The sequence below is a fragment of the Nicotiana tabacum genome, chromosome 21 (assembly GCF_000715075.1).
Source record: "Nicotiana tabacum cultivar K326 chromosome 21, ASM71507v2, whole genome shotgun sequence".
NCBI classification, from domain to species: Eukaryota; Viridiplantae; Streptophyta; class Magnoliopsida; order Solanales; family Solanaceae; genus Nicotiana; species Nicotiana tabacum.
This window is the reverse complement of record NC_134100.1, coordinates 60420831-60438305: the sequence shown is the minus strand read 5'-3', so window position 1 is coordinate 60438305 and position 17475 is coordinate 60420831.

Below are 17475 nucleotides of genomic sequence, written 5' to 3'. Positions count from 1 at the left end.
CCCTGGATGGTAGAGAATTTTAACATCGTAATCTTTCAATAACTGAAGCCATCGCCTCTGTCGCAAATTCAACTCTTTCTGCTTGAAAATATATTGTAGGCTTTTATGATCAGTAAATATATCAACATGAACACCATATAAATAATGCCGCCATATCTTAAGTGCATGGACAACCGCAGCTAACTCGAGGTCGTGGGTCGGATAATTCCTCTCATGCTTCCTCAACTGCCTTGAAGCATATGCAATTACCTTCCCATGTTGCATCAGGACACATCCTAACCCGACACCTGATGCATCACAATACACGGCATAACCCTCTAGACCCTCTGGAAGTGTTAGAACTGGAGCTGAGGTCAACTTGTTCTTAAGCTCTTGGAAACTCCGCTCACAAGCCTCTGTCCATTGAAACTTAGTTTCTTTCTGTGTCAACTTCGTCAATGGTGCCGAAAGGGAAGAAAAATCCTCTACGAACCTCCGATAGTATCCTGCTAAGCCTAGAAAGCTACAAACCTCTGTCGGAGTGGTAGGTCTAGGCCAAGATTTCACGGCCTCAATCTTCTGAGTGTCCACCTTTATCCCTTCATCTGATACAATATGCCCCAAGAATGCTACAGACTTCAACCAGAACTCACATTTAGAAAACTTAGCATACAACTTACGATCACGGAGGGTTTGGAGTACCGCTCGCAGGTGGTCCGCATGCTCATCCTCTGAACGGGAATAAACCAGAATATCATCAATAAATACTATCACGAACAGATCTAAAAATGGCCGGAATAGGCTATTCATCAAGTCCATAAATACAGCGGGTGCATTAGTCAACCCGAAGGACATGACAAGGAACTCGAAGTGGCCATATCGGGTCCTGAAGGCTGTCTTCGGAATATCTTTTTCCCGAACTCTGACCTGGTGGTACCCCGACCTCAAATCAATCTTGGAAAAGCATCTAGCTCCCTGCAACTGATCAAACAAGTCATCGATCCTTGGAAGTGGATACTTATTCTTAATAGTTACCTTGTTCAACTGCCTATAATCGATACACATCCTCAGCGAGCCGTCTTTCTTCCGCACAAATAGTACCGGTGCACCCCAAGGTGAGGTACTGGGCCTAATGTAACCTTTCTCCAGCAAATCTTTTAACTGCTCCTTCAACTCCTTCAATTCGGCAGGTGCCATTCTATACGGAGGGACGGATATTGGTTGAGTTCCTGGAAGCAAATCGATGCTAAAATCAATCTCTCGCTTTGGAGGAATACCTGGAAGCTCATCTGGAAACACATCTGCATACTCTTTGACTATGGGAATAGACTGAAGTGTAGGTATCTCAGCATCTGCATCTCTAACTCGCACAATATGATAAATGCACCCTTTTGCGATCATTTTCCTCGCCTTCAGATAGGAAATAAACCTACCTCTAGGTGTTGGTGTATTACCTACCCATTCAAGGACTGGCTCACCCGAAAAATGAAATTTGGCTACCTTTGCTCGGCAATCAACTGTGGCATAGCAAGCTGCCAACCAGTCCATGCCCATGATAGCATCAAAGTCCATCATCTCTAGCTCAACTAGGTCAGCTGAGGTCTGACGACTACAAATTGTCACCGTACAACCTCGGTAAACCCGCCTAGCAATAATCGATTCTCCGACCGGTGTAGATACCGCAAAAGGATCACTTAGTATTTCAGGCACTATACCAAACTTCCTCGCGACAAATGGGGTAATATATGATAAAGTAGATCCTGGGTCTATCAAAGCATAAGCATCGTGAGAGAAAATGGTTAATATACCTGTCACAACGTCTGGTGAAGACTCCTGGTCCTGTCGACCCGCTAAAGCATAGATACGGTTCTGATTACCACTTGAACTGGAACCTCTACCTCTGCCTCGACCTCTACCAGCCAAAGACTGAGACTCACGCCTTGAAGGATGCACGGACATAGACGATCCTGTTGCTGAACTCGCTGGTTGTGCCATTCCCCCAGAATCTCTATTTGGGCAATCTCGCATCATATGCCCCCGGACGCCCACATGTATAACAAGCATCAGAACCTGCTCGGCATTGACCCAAGTGTCCTCTACCACAGATGTCACACCGCGGAGGAAATGACCATGTCTGCGCAGAACCTCGTTGTCGCTGCAAACCTGACGCCCGTGAGCTCTCACCTGGTCCTGACTTAGTATAGCGATCAAACCCGTAACCCTGTAACTGAGGTGGCGGAGGCCTAGGTGGCCGTCCGAAGTACTGGGTCCTATAACTACCCTGAGATTGCTCCTGAGACCTGGGAAATCTCATCCTCTTACGTTGCCCTTGCTCAGCCCTCTCTGTACCCTGCTGCCGACGCCTACCCCTTTCTATATTCTGGGCGAATGCCTAAATCCGGGAGATATCCATACTATCCTGCAATGCAGCGGTGGCACATGCCTCGGTTAACTCTGGGGCTAACCCTGCTATAAACCTGTGAATCCTGTCCCGCATAGTAGAAACTATGGATGGTGCATATCTGGCCAATGAGTCAAAACGGAGACTATACTCTCGAACACTCATATTACCCTGCTTGAGGGCTAGAAACTGATCGACTCGAGCCTGTCGAATCTCCCGCGGTAAGTACTGGTCAAGGAAAGCATCTGAAAAATTCTCCCAAATAGCTGGAGGTGTATCACGTCCCCTGGACCTCTCCCATCCCTCATACCAAAGGATGGCTATATCTCGGAGTCGAAAAGCTGCTAGCTCAACTGCCTCTTTCTCCGTGGCATGCATAACACGAAAGATCCTGTGAAGCTGATCTATGAAATCCTGCGGGTCCTCCCTCTGATCTGTCCCCGTGAACTCTGGGGGACTCAAAGCAATAAACTCTCGGACCCTTGAACTCCCAGACCCCTCAGAAGTTCCTGCACTAGCTGATGCCCTAGCATGTTGCTGGGTAGCTACCAACTGTGTCAACAAATGCACCGCACTCCTTAAGTCCTGATCTGATGGAAGTGGAGGGGGAACTGGATGTGCGGTTTCCCTAGGAATCTCCGTAGTTGGTGGAGGAGCCGGTAATGGCTGAGTAGGGGTCTCCCCTTGAGCTTCAGACTGGGCCCCATCTACTGGGGGTACTCTGTTGGTCCCCTCACCTACTACTGTATCTCTTCTCTGGCTAGCCGTAGTCTTCCTAGTCACCGTCATCTGTGCATGCAAACACCAACACATAAGTTTAATTCAAATTTCCTATAACTCAGTTCTATAGCACGATTTAGATTTCAAAGAAGTGTAACCAACTCCTAAATGCCCTGTAGTTCCTTGCTTATATAATGTGGTGCACAACACATCTATAAACAAGACCCTACTAGACACGGCTTGTAGACTCCCTAGGACAGAACTGCTCTGATACCAAGTTTGTCACGCCCCGAACCTAGGAGCGAGACAAGCACCCCGTGCCTCACCTAACCTGGCGTACCAAATTGCGACTAAGGGACTCTAAACACATAATGTCATACTTTGGCCATGGGGCCACCTTGCAAGACAATTTGCGAAGCAAAATATAAAACTGAATGGAAACTAGCACTAACTAAATATCAATATAAAGCTAGGCCGACAAGGCCGTCATAGCTACTACAGCTGACAAACCACCAATTTATACAAACCCAACATACTGCACTAACCAACAGGATATGCCTACAAGCCTCTACTAATAGATGTACTGTGATCGGAACAGGGCCCCGACCTACCCATAACATATATACAGATATACATAAGATGTACACAAAACTCTAGTCCTGGCAACTCCGAAAGACGTGGAGCTTACCGATCAGGCGGAACTCGGAAAACACCTACTGAGGAGGTCTACCCGTCTGTCTGTCTTAACCTGCACGCATGAAATGCAGCGCCCCCAAAAAAGGGACGTCAGTACGAAATAATGTACCGAGTATGTAAGGCAATAAAATAACTAAAATCTAAAACTGAACTGATAATATGATAACTGAAATTAACTGGGAGTCAAAGATGATCTGGAGATATACTTACCTGCTGATACTGACTCAACTCCTTCAATATAGTAAGTAAAATAATTGTACGGCCTTATAAGGCTCGGTATATATAACTGCTCTGCCATAGTAGGCTCGCTTATAGGCGCTCGGCCATACTAGGCTATGTATCTCGACCATGCTGGGCTCGCTCATAGGCGCTCGGCCACAGTAGGCTCGGTATATAACTTTCCATCTGATCAGAGGTTGCCCAATAGGGGCCTGCCCATCGATTATAGCTCGATGGTAATGAAAATACTGTAATACTGTATATATAGGCTTGCTGCTCTCTTGAATGGAAGAAGACAATACTAAAATTGAATATAGAGTCTCGATAAGGAATAATATTGTAACTTATGAGACTAGAATAGTGTGAATAAATTCATGAATATGAACTTCTCTTTTGTCTCATTACTAACACATGTAGCTACGAGATCATGCCAAAATGAAGGAAGTCTTAGCCTTAACATACCTTATCACAATCTTTTCAATCACCAAGTTGAACTCACCTCTTCGCACCTTAATCTACAAGAATGATAATAATACTATCGTTAAGTTACGAAAGGTACAACTATCGCACAACGAACGACAAACCTATTTTGTATTAAAACGGGCAGCATCTCCCCTATAATATGCCCTTCCTCCAACTTCAAGATAACACCAACAATACAAGGACAGAACAATAACAACATATATACATCATTTTACAGCCCTATATACACCATCAAATACTACAAAACAGCCCAACACACCCCAATCTCTTCGTACACAAAACGACCACCGTAGTAGTGTCAAACGACCCGAAAATGTTATGACGAACGACCAGCCAACCACCCTACATTTATATGGTATTTATAAACCCCCTTCCTCCTCCAAAACTCCACAAAATAGTAATAAAACACGCAGCCCAACAGCAACACAAAACAGTCCACAAAACAGTCCGCTACAAGTGAATAACTCGAACTCACGGCTTCCGATCACCATCCCGTGAGTTCTTACAAGTATAGAACGACTTACCATGAATTTACAGCAGAAAAAATGGATGAAAGAGAGCAGTAAACTCACCTTATTTGTTGGATAACTCAGCTCCTATCTTGGTTCTTCAAACTCTAAGTTTTACCTCCAATTGGAACTTGAAAGGGAGAGAAAATCAATTAGGGTTTGTGGGAAATTTTTGGGAGGATTCTTTGCAGAGCTTATGTCTGGTTATTATGCTCTATTTTAAGTCTAATATATGAAGAAAATAGGCCCTTAAAAGGCCTCTTTGGACGACCCGAAATGGCCCATTTTTGGGCTTTCATTTAAGCAAGTAGGTGACACACCTACTTGTCACCTAGCAGCTTGCGCAGTATCGCAAAAATGCACATATCTCTCTACTCCGATGTCGTATTGACAAATGGTTTAATGCGTTGGAAAATAGACTCATAGATCTTTAATTTGATGGGTGGAACACACCATAACTCTAAGTATATTGGGAGAAAATTGCAGTTACATTTGACCCAAAGTTTCAGTAAAACTTATGAATGTAACTTGTGATGACTTTCATCGACTTTTGTTCCACAACTCGCTTGACTTAAAAACATAACACACGGATGTAATACGACTAATATAAATCATAACATAATCTCTTTATCATGTTAATCACCCTAGTCTCACCCCAAAGGTACATGTTATAACATTCCCAACTTGTCGACTTTCGATGAAACATTGTTTTATTTAATTGCTTTAGCTTCTGAACTGTCCAACCCTCTTTGTACTTGTTGTTCATGATCTTCAATATTTGTAACCTCAGAGGTAACATGATTAACTTACTTTATATACTTTTAAATATTATCTCATTTTTTTGTCCTACATTAGTTTGCTTACGACGCATTTTTACATACGAAAATATAGGGTGTAACACAGAGGTAACATAAATACAATAGTACTCGCCTAAACGTCTTTCACATTGTATAAATTCTCATTAGTATTTCCAGTAATTCACAACGACAATCGTTTCTTGGCTCATTTGGCCATTCACAAGATTCTATATTCCTAGCACGATGGTCGTATTTCATATTACACACTTTCAGCTCATTCAATTTCAAAGATCACCATCAAATATCAACATATAGAATATTCCGGAAATCACAACTTTAAGTTCATTAGAAATGAACAATTTAAGCACAATAGATTTCTTTCCGAGAAATGGAGTAAAATAATTCCAAATTGATACGCAAGTTAAAATCATCAACTAGTTAGTAACACACCATTTATTCTTGAAATACTTTTCCCCAAAAAGGGCAATACGCAATTTCCACTTACGAATATGAAAGAACGCAAAATACATTGAAAATACTCACAAAGCGTAGTATTTGTTAAAACATCTACATGTGGCATGACTTGAGTACAAAAGCTTTTAGGCAAGTCTATTTTTGAAGTCATTTTAAAACAGTTGAGTCGAGGCTCATTTCATATTCTTTATCACATCATCTCACTTCATTGCCACTATTGGCCACAAGTATAACATTCACTCTTGGCACGTTGGCCACACTTTATATCCCCAATTCACTTATTTCACTTCCAACCATCTTTATTGATTATCAACAATAAGACATTTCCAATCAAGACTTTAGGTACGCATATGAGCAATTAAGAGTCTTAAGCATAGTGTGTTTTCTCACACAATTTGGCATCATAACCTTCATTCGAAACACAACTCAAAGATATAGCATTTTAATACACATATATTTCTTGAACACATTCCCAAAAGATAACATAATGTGATAGGAACATTCAGAACACGTTTTGAACACATAATTCTCGACACTTAACTTATTCGGGACAATCGAATTTATTGGGGACAACTCAGAACATAGAATAAGGAACTTGGGACAACCATAGTTGGAATTTATGGGAACATCATGGAATTCAATTCTAGGAGAGAAAGTTTAGCCAACATACCTCGCTTTGAGCTTTCAGTAGTTACTACAATGTTTCGCAAATTCTAGCAACCCCAATCTATTTTGAGACATAACAAAATTGAACCATAATTAGGAAGATATTCATGGTCTCAGCTCATTTGAGCATTTTATCAAACACTATGTGTGCAAATTTAACTACAAGGTTCTTCTATAAGATTTCGTTCACTCCACAACTCAATCTTTACTTATTTGAGCTCAACAATCTTCCCACAAACCTTATTGGTACAAGCATATATACATAATACTCTTACACACCAAGAATCATACTTCTCATGACCTACTTTTAATCTAAATCCCGAAAGTTAAGGCTCGGGAGTAGAATCTTACCTATTAGATGAAGATCTTGTGAAATCTTCAAGCCTTAAGCAAGAATGGATGAACAAAACACTTGAGTTTCTTCCTCTCTCTAGAACACTCTCACTTCTCTCGAAAAAAATCAGGCTTTAGCTCAATAAATGACTTAACCCCTCTCTCTGCCCGGCCTTGGGGGTATTAAATGGGCTCCTACATGCGCGGCCATGCACCTGGGCAAGTGGCCGCGCACCTGAGGCATGAACTATCAAATATGTGCGGCCACGCATCTGGGCGCGCATATGACACAGGTCTAGTAAAATAGCCATAACTTTCTATATACATATCTAAATGATGAACGGTTTGATGTGTTAGAAATTAGACCCAAAAGTCTTTAATTGAATAGGTATATCACCACGTAAGTCATTATATTGATGGAGTTCTATTCATTTGAAGTCGGATCTTGTGCCAATTGAAACATCATTTCTACTTAATGTATCCAACTTGTTACATACAAGTTCTTGCCATTCACAAAAATCCTTAGTATGTTCCAACACACCTTAAAGTATTATCAATTCAAAATGATGTGGCTCTATCCAATATGTCTCCTTTAATACTCAAATACATTATTCCCAAATATTGTTGGCGAACTTTAAAATCTTAAATCATTAGAAAATTTTTTTACGGGGCCTTACAGTTTTGGTACGATATTTTTGTATACATATATAGGTATGATGGGCCCCAGTCATGCCCTATATATATTTGTAGACTCTATTAGATGTTTGTAGACAGTCATGTATAATTGGATAGTATGTGGCTTTATCGGCTTCTATTTTTGATAGATAGTTTCCCATAGCACCCTTGTCGGCTCACCCTATCGTATTCCGTATGTATATGTATATTTGTCTTTTGGGCATATTTCCTCATGTATGTTATTCAAATGATTCAATAGTTTATTGACAGATGTTATGCATGGCCTACCCTTATTTTTGTTTATATATTAGTCGTATGCTTAGGGGTGTTCGACAGGTAGGGCTCAGGCACTCGTCATGACCCGTCGGTCTGGGTCGTGACATTCTATTTTGTAGATATGACTCCAAATGAAATTGTTGAGATTGAAAGCAAAGGAAGAACAACCATAAGGAGTTAGAAAGGAATCTGAGTATGGTGACTCTTGAAATTAAAGACAAACCATGGTAATATCTAAATATTATAACTATGAGGGATAGTCGAGATGATAACAAGAACAACAGAGTTAGTACGGTATTTCAAGAAAAACTCTAAAGAAGAGAAACCATCAAAGTGGAATAAAAAAAGTTGACATTAAGGATAAGACTTAGGATAGACAATTAGAAAAGGACAAAGTAGAAAGAGGTAGTATGAAGGTAGGCTTTTCAGTGTCAGTTCCTACTATGAATCGAAGCCTAACCAACGAAGCAATACATCAAATGTATACGGTAACAAGAAGAGGTAAATTGATAGATGAGTTACAGAACTATATGTATAAGATATTTAGAATGTGTGGGAATTAGATCAGAGTTGTATATAAGGAATATCATAATATAAGCCAAATAAGAAGCCGTTTACAACTAGGGGCAGTGAAATAAATACAGAGGAATGGAGAACCATGATGGTATACATGTTTCATATTAGAAAACTTAGAAAATAGAATAAAAAAGAGCGAAACTAAGATTGTAATGGATTCGTTTAGTAGTAAGTCATAGGTGGTTTGATAAATGAGCAAGCCCAAAGGGAAAAAGGGTTGACTAGAGGTCTTCACCAATTAACGGGTTAGGAATACGCTTGGCAGACTCAGTAATGAAGGTATAATGGCCTGGAATATGGCAGAGTCATCTCTTATAGATAGGGAAGATTCCCGTTTAACGGAAAGTTAAAAGGGGTATTCGGCAAGAAGAAACTACAACTTTTGTGTCTATTGAAGGAGGGATTTTGAAATATCATGGCCGACTGCTTATTAGAATAGAGGTTCTTTATCAAGGATATTCTATTTATCTCGGAATGTCGATGATATACTATGATGTTAAATTATTACATTGGTAGGATGACGTGAAGAAAACCATTGTATGGTTCGTGGCTTAATATTCCAGTTGCTAATCGGATAAAATAGAACATTAGGAACCCAGTGGAATGACACGGAATAAAGTAACCCAATATGGAAATGAGAAGTGATTGGTATAAGATTCCTTACAAATATAGCAATTTCGATTCCACAAAAATCAGTTCACTTTCACTGGACAAATTACCAAAGGTTATGTAAAAAGGAAGGGTGCAAAAGGTGGATCGCGTACATAATATTTCTACCTCGATTACGGTTCATTGATCTTCTTAATTACAGATAATTTATGAAAGTCCTCTCAAGAAACTTGGGTACATAAGATAATTTTAGCAAGTGAAGCGTACCGTTCAGATGCTCAAAGACACGTTACAAGCTAAGATGCCAAATTTCATGGAAAGATGGTATAATCAATTACTGACTATTGAGTAGCACACAATAATAACTATAGTAGTATCTATAAGGATACATTTTAAACGGCACAGAGTAGCTCCTTATAAAGCATGATGCATAAGGAAATGTAGATGCCCCATAAGATAGCATGAAAGACGGAATTGTGCGACTGGAGTTAATGTATCAAGTTATAGAAAAGTCAGACTTATTTAAGAGTGTTTGTGCTTAGAAGCATCATAGATCAAACCCCAACATACGACGACGAGACTTAAAGAACTATCGAGTTGATAATGAGGTCTTCTTGAAAACTTTTCTCACAAAGAGTATAATAACATAATGGGACAAGTTAATCAAGACATATATAAAGCCATTCTTAACCACCTTGGGAAGGGACTAAATTGAATTTTCTTTCAGAATTAGGATCCGTTCATCCGGTTATCATGTTCGATATTAACAAAATACATTAAATGATATATAAGTAATCAAGGATCGATCTTATGAGAGGATTCTAGTAGCTATAAATGAATCAAGAATCTAAGCTACAGAAGCACATGAAGTTCATATTACAGAGAACCTATCTTACGAAAAGGTTCTAGTTGCCATTTTAAATCAACACATCCACAAGTTGGGGACCAAGAAAGCAACTTTTGTAAAGATGTGGTGGAGGAATAAGAACGTCAAACGAAAGACGTGGTAAGATGAAGAAGAAATGAATTCTAAGTACCCACAGCTATTCCAAATAGAAGATTCTTAATAACTATAGCTCAATCATGTGTTTCCTTAGCCCATGTTATGTGATTTCGATTAACACTCATTCTATTATTAAATAATATTATGAATTGAAGCATTTATTGTCTCTAGGAGAAGAATTATTGGGACACAAGGTATGGGATATTCGTGTTTGCATAGGAGAATCTATCAAAATTTCTGTAAAATCCGCAAAGGCGAGTTTCTCCTCTAAGACTTCTTTACAATTGAGGACGAATCTTCCAAAGGGGGAAGGATTTTACACCCCATTTTTTCATGTTAGAATTTTTCTTAAGTGAATCAATATGAGCCGTAGAGTTGAAGGAACTTCACAAAGATAATGATGGGTTAAAATAAGTTTTAAGGATGTATCGTGAGGGTTTGAAGGTTAAGAAGCTAATCGAATAGAAGAAAACAAGTATCGTTGAAAGTTGGAAAGTTGGGAATGTTATAACTTTTACTTGTAGAGTGTGATGAGGGTGATTAAGATGATAAGAAAGTAATTTTATGAGATATTTTAGACGTATAACAGTCATGTGCTATATTTTGAAGCCAAGCGAGTTATGAAACAAAAGTCGACAAAGGTTGTTACAAGTTACGTTCATAATTTTACTTGAAATTTATGTCTAATGTCATTGAGATTTTATCCAAATGTATTTAGATTTATGAGGTGATCCACCAACCAAATAGATGATCTATGAGTCTATTTTAAAATACATTAAACCGTTCATCAATACGACATTGGAATAGAGAGATATTTGCGTTTTTGTGATATTGCACAAGCAACTTCCTATGGGACCCACTTAGGCGGTTGAGATATCTTGATATATATTTGACACCTACATCTCGTGTTCACTCATTATATTCACTCTATTGTTACCCTAGACACCTAAAAACCTTCTCTCAAAGTTCTCTCATGATCCAAGACCCAAATAAAGGACAAACTACACAAATCAAGTGTCGAGAATCCCGTGGCATTAGTGAGTTTCTTGCTCTTCTTATGGTTGCTATTTTTGGTGTGTTTCCAGCTCCTGTTTGGGGGGGGGGGTGTTTTGTGTGGTTTAAGATCTGTAATATACTCTCTTAAGGTTTTAAAATCAACCTTAGGTGATTTCTAGGCTTCCAATGTGATTCTAGTGTCGAGAAACCCGAAGTGCTTGCTAGTTTCGCTTCCTTGTTCTTGTGGCTACGTTGGAAGGATACTTCATGGTGAAGTGATCTCAAATTGGAGTTTTTATATCTTTTTAATTGTAAGTAACCTCGTACTCTACATGTATTTGATCTTTTCCAAGTTGCGTCCTATTAGTAATGTTGTTGATTGATGGACTATTTTGGAGGCATAATATGATTATTTTTTATGTAGTTCGGGCTATTTGGTGATTGCTGTAACTTGTGGGAAGTTATATAAATAGGGGATGTGCTTCCAGTTTTATTTTAAAATAGGTTTGCGGTCAATATAATAGGTACAACGCTTAAACGATACAAGTATATCATTACTCTTATTGTAGACAAGGAGCCGTGACATTTGCATAGCTTGAGGTTGGGAAGTATACACAAGGTATGTAAGGGTATCCCTTTCTTTGTTTTGCACGACTCCGATGGTACGTAATGTAAATGAATGAGCTTCAAACGATACTCCACTCTTAGAAGCTTGCAGTACTTACATTATTTCCCTTCGCATGGAATGATTGGTATTGATGTTGCTTCTCTTATTATTATGTTATCAATGTTTTTGGTATTTCTTGATTCTTATAAGATTCATGATGAAGAGTTAGCCCTAATAACGTATACGGATGTTACCGACCTTACGTCACTCTGAAAGGTTCAGAATGTGATTCACATGAGTACAACATGCATTATATATATGTAGCTATTTTACTCTACCAAGCCATGCTATAGTCGGCTTGGTACGACACCAATTGTGCAACCACTGATCAGTTATGTTTTTTTGAGCTCCACATGGCTGGGTACGACTCTACCGAGCCTTTAGATGGTCGAGTAGGGTTTTACCTAATCCTTTTCGAGGCCTGGTACGATATGATGATGATGATACCCACAGAGGCATAAATGTTTTAAAGTATAAGTGTATGTATATATGCATCATGCATTTCATGTCAATCACCCTTAAAAGCACACAGATGTTACATGTTGTATCTTCTCTATCTCTTTTTACATTATTGTTCTTATTTATGATTTCCTGCTTACATACTTAGTACTTTATCCGTACATATGTCTCTTTTATTTGTGGACATTGCTTGTCATGCTACATTTCCGGATACAAAGGTTGACGGTCCTCCTAGTAGGCTACCAGTTCAGCAGGAAGTGTTCTTGCACTCCACTTGTCTCAGAGTTGCCTTTCGAGTCAATATACTTATGTTCCTGTCGGCATGCATTTATGATGTTTATGTACTCTTAGTGGCTTGTAGACATATGTCATATATAGGCCCGTATGGCAGATGCATAAGTTTATTTATCATGTTGGGTCATCCAATGTCGAGTATTCCCTTATGATTTATTCTAGTTATCTCATGATGGCCCTTCTAGCCCATTTACCCATGATGGTATGATAAGAAAAATAAGTTACATTCGTACTCGATTGAATAAGGCATCAGGTGCCTGTCGCGGCCCTCTGATTTGGGTTGTGACACCATAGTTTGGCTTTTTATATTTTCTAATGAGTCAAAACCCGAGAAATCGAAATATTTATGTGTCAATAATATATTTTGTCAAAGCCTAACCCCTTGTCTTTCTAAACAGGTACACCATTCGTAGGGAAAGAGGTAAGTCTAAAAGAAGCCCAGATTAGAAGGGATACCGTATTTTTTGATTTTCAATCAGATACCACAGTTGTTGTGGGATTGGTGGAGATACTTTGAGTAATTTGATCGGCGATAGATAAACAAGTACCTAGGACATTTAGTTCACATGATTACGATTAATCCAATGAGGGATGTGATCGATGCTTTGATTTAACACTACGATCCTGAAAATAATATATTCCATTTTACCGATTGTGAAATGACTCCAACCTTGAAGGAAATTGCCAATTTCCAGGGGCAGGGCCACAATCTTTGCCGCCAAAAGCCGATAACACCTAACAATGTGAATGAGGGTGGGTTTCTAAAGCTGTTGAACATAAATTACGGACAATATGAAGGTTTAGGAGGCAAATGGGTTAAGTTGGGGTTTTTGTTGCACTTGTATGGCCTAAAATGCAATTTCAAAAGGAATATGGGAAGATTGAAATCAAAGAAAGATAAGGAAGCATGGAAGGTACATAGAAGTTTCGCATTTATGGTTGCTTTTTTGGTGCGTATAGTTTTCCCGAAAAGGGAAGGACGCAATGATATACGCTTGGCATGCATAGTTCTTGCTCTGACCTCAGAAGGGTATGATTATACTTTAGTCCCTATGATTCTTTCTTGAATCTTTCATGCTATAACTAAGTGTAAATTGGGTACACAAAACTTTGATGGATGCAACATTTTGTTACAGATATGGTTTTTGGAGCATTTCTATCGTCATCCTACGATCACTGATTTTAGTGAGTTATGGCCCAATCATACTGATGATCACCAGAAACGAATTACGAATGTAACTTAACAAAAGGGACTAACGCCTGGAAATAACTACTTCTTACTCTGTCCCCCAAGCAGATCACTTAGAACTACCATTGGTTTTCCTCTAAATCGGTCATTTGTTAGTCTGCATACCATTCTTTTTTGGTACTCATAGAACTGGATGGTGTTCAGCCCTATGCTTCACTTTGATTAATGCACCAATTGGCACGACTATAGGAGGTGCCACCAACACGAGGTATGATCAAGTTCTGCTGTGATTTGGGGATGAGCAACCTCATGATAAAGAAGAAATTATAAAAATTTGATATGCAAGTAAGGTCTCAGAGTTGAATGAGATGGTAGAAGACCGAGATCATGGAAAGGTGGTCCCTGAATATATTACCTGGTTTCCCGACCCTTCGTCATTTAGAGATAGGCCTAATTGGTCCAACCGGAGTTGCTCAGATATGCTTGAATATTGAGAAAGATTATCAATCTTCTTTACGAGTCATGGATAAAGATCTAAGGCATGCCAAAAATGAGGTGGCCCGGGTAGAAGAAGAATTGACAGACACGATTGGTTCAGTAAGAGGAGTTGAGGTAAACAAAAATGCTGAAATACATAAACTGCAAGAAGACTTGAGTATCATTGAAGAAGACGTGCACTAGCAGCAATTGGAGTCTGATCGGCAAAAATATTTGTTTAAAAGAGAAAGGGCCCGCTGGATACGCTCAAAGGGTTTGCTTCATACACAATGTGAAGAAATAAAAAGGCAGAAGAGGGCTCATCAACATGCAGATTTTGAGGCAGAGCAGCGTTAGTGGATGATTGAGAGAGGTGTTCTAAACCATCGTATTGAAGAATACAAGGGATGTGAGGCTCAAATGGGACACGCGTTCAACAAGGCCCATATATGGTTGCAAAATTGTCACATGAATAAGAGGCAAGCCAGAGAGAAAATACTTCGATTGGGAGAGAAAGCGACATATATTCATGGTGATTAGGGGTGGCAAACAGACAGGTTGGGTCAAATATGAGTGACTCAGAAATGGGTAATTAAAAAATGGATAAATTATCCAACCCGACCCATATTTGATACGGATAAAAAATGGCTTATCCGACGGATAATATGGATATCCATATTATCCATGGATTCTTGAATATGATCACTTTTGGGAGAATTCACAGTCTCCCAAATATGAAGAATCTACAATTTGAGTCTTTACAAATGTAAAAGTTAAAACCATTAGTTATCTATTTCGTTATCCATTTTCTAAGTGGATAATATGATGCTTATCCACATTCGACCCGGTTTAAAAAGGTTCATTATCCAACCCATTTTTTAATGGATAATATGGGTGGATAGCCGTTTTCTTTTAAATATTTTGCCACCTCTAATGTTGATCATCGTCACCTCGATGACGAGAAAGTTGGTTAACATGCATGTGCCCTTGTTCCACAGTTGCCATCAATGTTTCAGAGTTTGTACGAGACTTTGGGGGTGGTGGAGGCCAATGTCTCCTATAGAAGAACATTGATGATATATCTGCAAAATACCTACCTCTAACATGTTTGTTATTTGTCATGCAAAGATAATGTTAAAAAAGGTGGTTGGTTTGTGGTTTAAACTGGCAACTCACCATTACAACACAAGATCAAAAGAAAAAAGGACAATGGCAAACAACAGTGAGAATGAGTTAGATGATGATGATATCCGAGGACAATTGGTCGAACAAGGTTAGGGATTGGTTGAAGAGGTAAGAGTGCTAAAGATACAATTGGCTGAGATGCACCAAGCCTGGTTGAATAGACAGGCACCGCCCCCACTACCCATAGGGAATTCAGATAATCTTCATAATGTGTAAGTTGCAACTCAAGTGCCCATCTCCATACAAAGTAACCCATTGGATCAACCTAGATTTAGTCCGAACATTAACCTTCCCACAATTCCAAGTACCTCCATTCCACGTCCTCCAACTGCACCTATTAGAAATGACCCACCTACTATACCCATTGTCCTCTATTTTGACTATCCCTCAACCGACTCTTGCTATAAATTCCAACAATGATCCACAACTTAATGCTCATAATGCCTAACATTACTCTCTGGAACTGACTTTCAACGTTACAGAGTCATACAAGCATGCTCATGAGAACGTGTTCCCAATTGAGATTGAAAAGTGCGAAAAAAATATGGAACATGAGGAGATGACCAGAATAACGAAGAGCTTTGAACAAACCATGAGAAACGTAGATGGCCTGGGAGGACACAAGAGTGTTTCGTTCAACGATCTATGCATGTTCCCCATGTTCATTTGCCACCCTACTTAAAGACCCTAAAGTTTGACAAGTATGATGGGCATAGTGATCCCGTGGCCCATCTAAATAGGTATTATAATCAATTGAGGGGAGCGGGAGGCAAAGAAGAATTGCTCATGGCCTATTTTGGAGAAACTTTGACAGAAATTGCTTCAGAGTGGTTCATATGTAAGGCCCTGTAAAAGTTTACCTAAATACCGGGGTTTCATGGTGCCGAAGTAGACTTATGTGTTGAACAGTGCATTGGAGAGTTGAAGAAAATTTTTGGAAGTGCAGGGCATTTCTGCGGTCCATTCTGTGGTTGTAGAACTGATATGCGGAATGCAGATCTATCGCAGATTGAAGCATAAACTTGGGAATTGTTTTGGACCATTATGCGGCTGTGTAATCATTTTACGAGCCGCATAACCCATCGCAGACCCAGCACAAAAATTTCCGAAGGGAAGTTTTGCGGCAAATTATGCGACTGCAGAATAGGTCTGCGGACCGCAGACCTATCGCAGAGTGAGGCAGAAGTGCCAAGTTCCGGAGGGACATTATGCGGCCCATTTTGCGGACCACAAAAGTGTTATATATGACCGCATATCTGCATCGAGGCTTCATTTTTTCTAATTTTTAAACACGACCCCATTCTAATAAAACAGTCTAAGGGATCATTTTATAAGGTTCAAACTTATATTTTAGAGAGAGGAAGGTGGTCTACAGTTAGAAAAGGATTTTCCAAGTCACTTGTTCATCAATCTTTGCTCAAGCCTTGAAGAATTCTCTAGGGTAACTCACAAGGTCTTCAACCAAAAGGCAAGATTCTAGCCCTAGCCTTCAATTTCGAGATTTCACTGAAAATAGGTAACAAGCCAAGCAATTCTTGGGTGTGAGAGTCGTCCATTATGCATGCATGTACAATCTAGGATTGTGGGGAGATTGTTGAGCTCAATTGGGTAGATTTTGAGTAGTGAAATAGGGGAATCCACCATAGTATGACCTTGAGATCATAATGGACACCTAGTGTTTGATAAAATGCTCAAATGAGCTAGAATCATGAACTCCTTCCTAATTCATGTTCAATGTTGCTGTGTCTCTAAATAGATCAAAGTTGATAGGATTCCGGAACTGTGTAGTGAA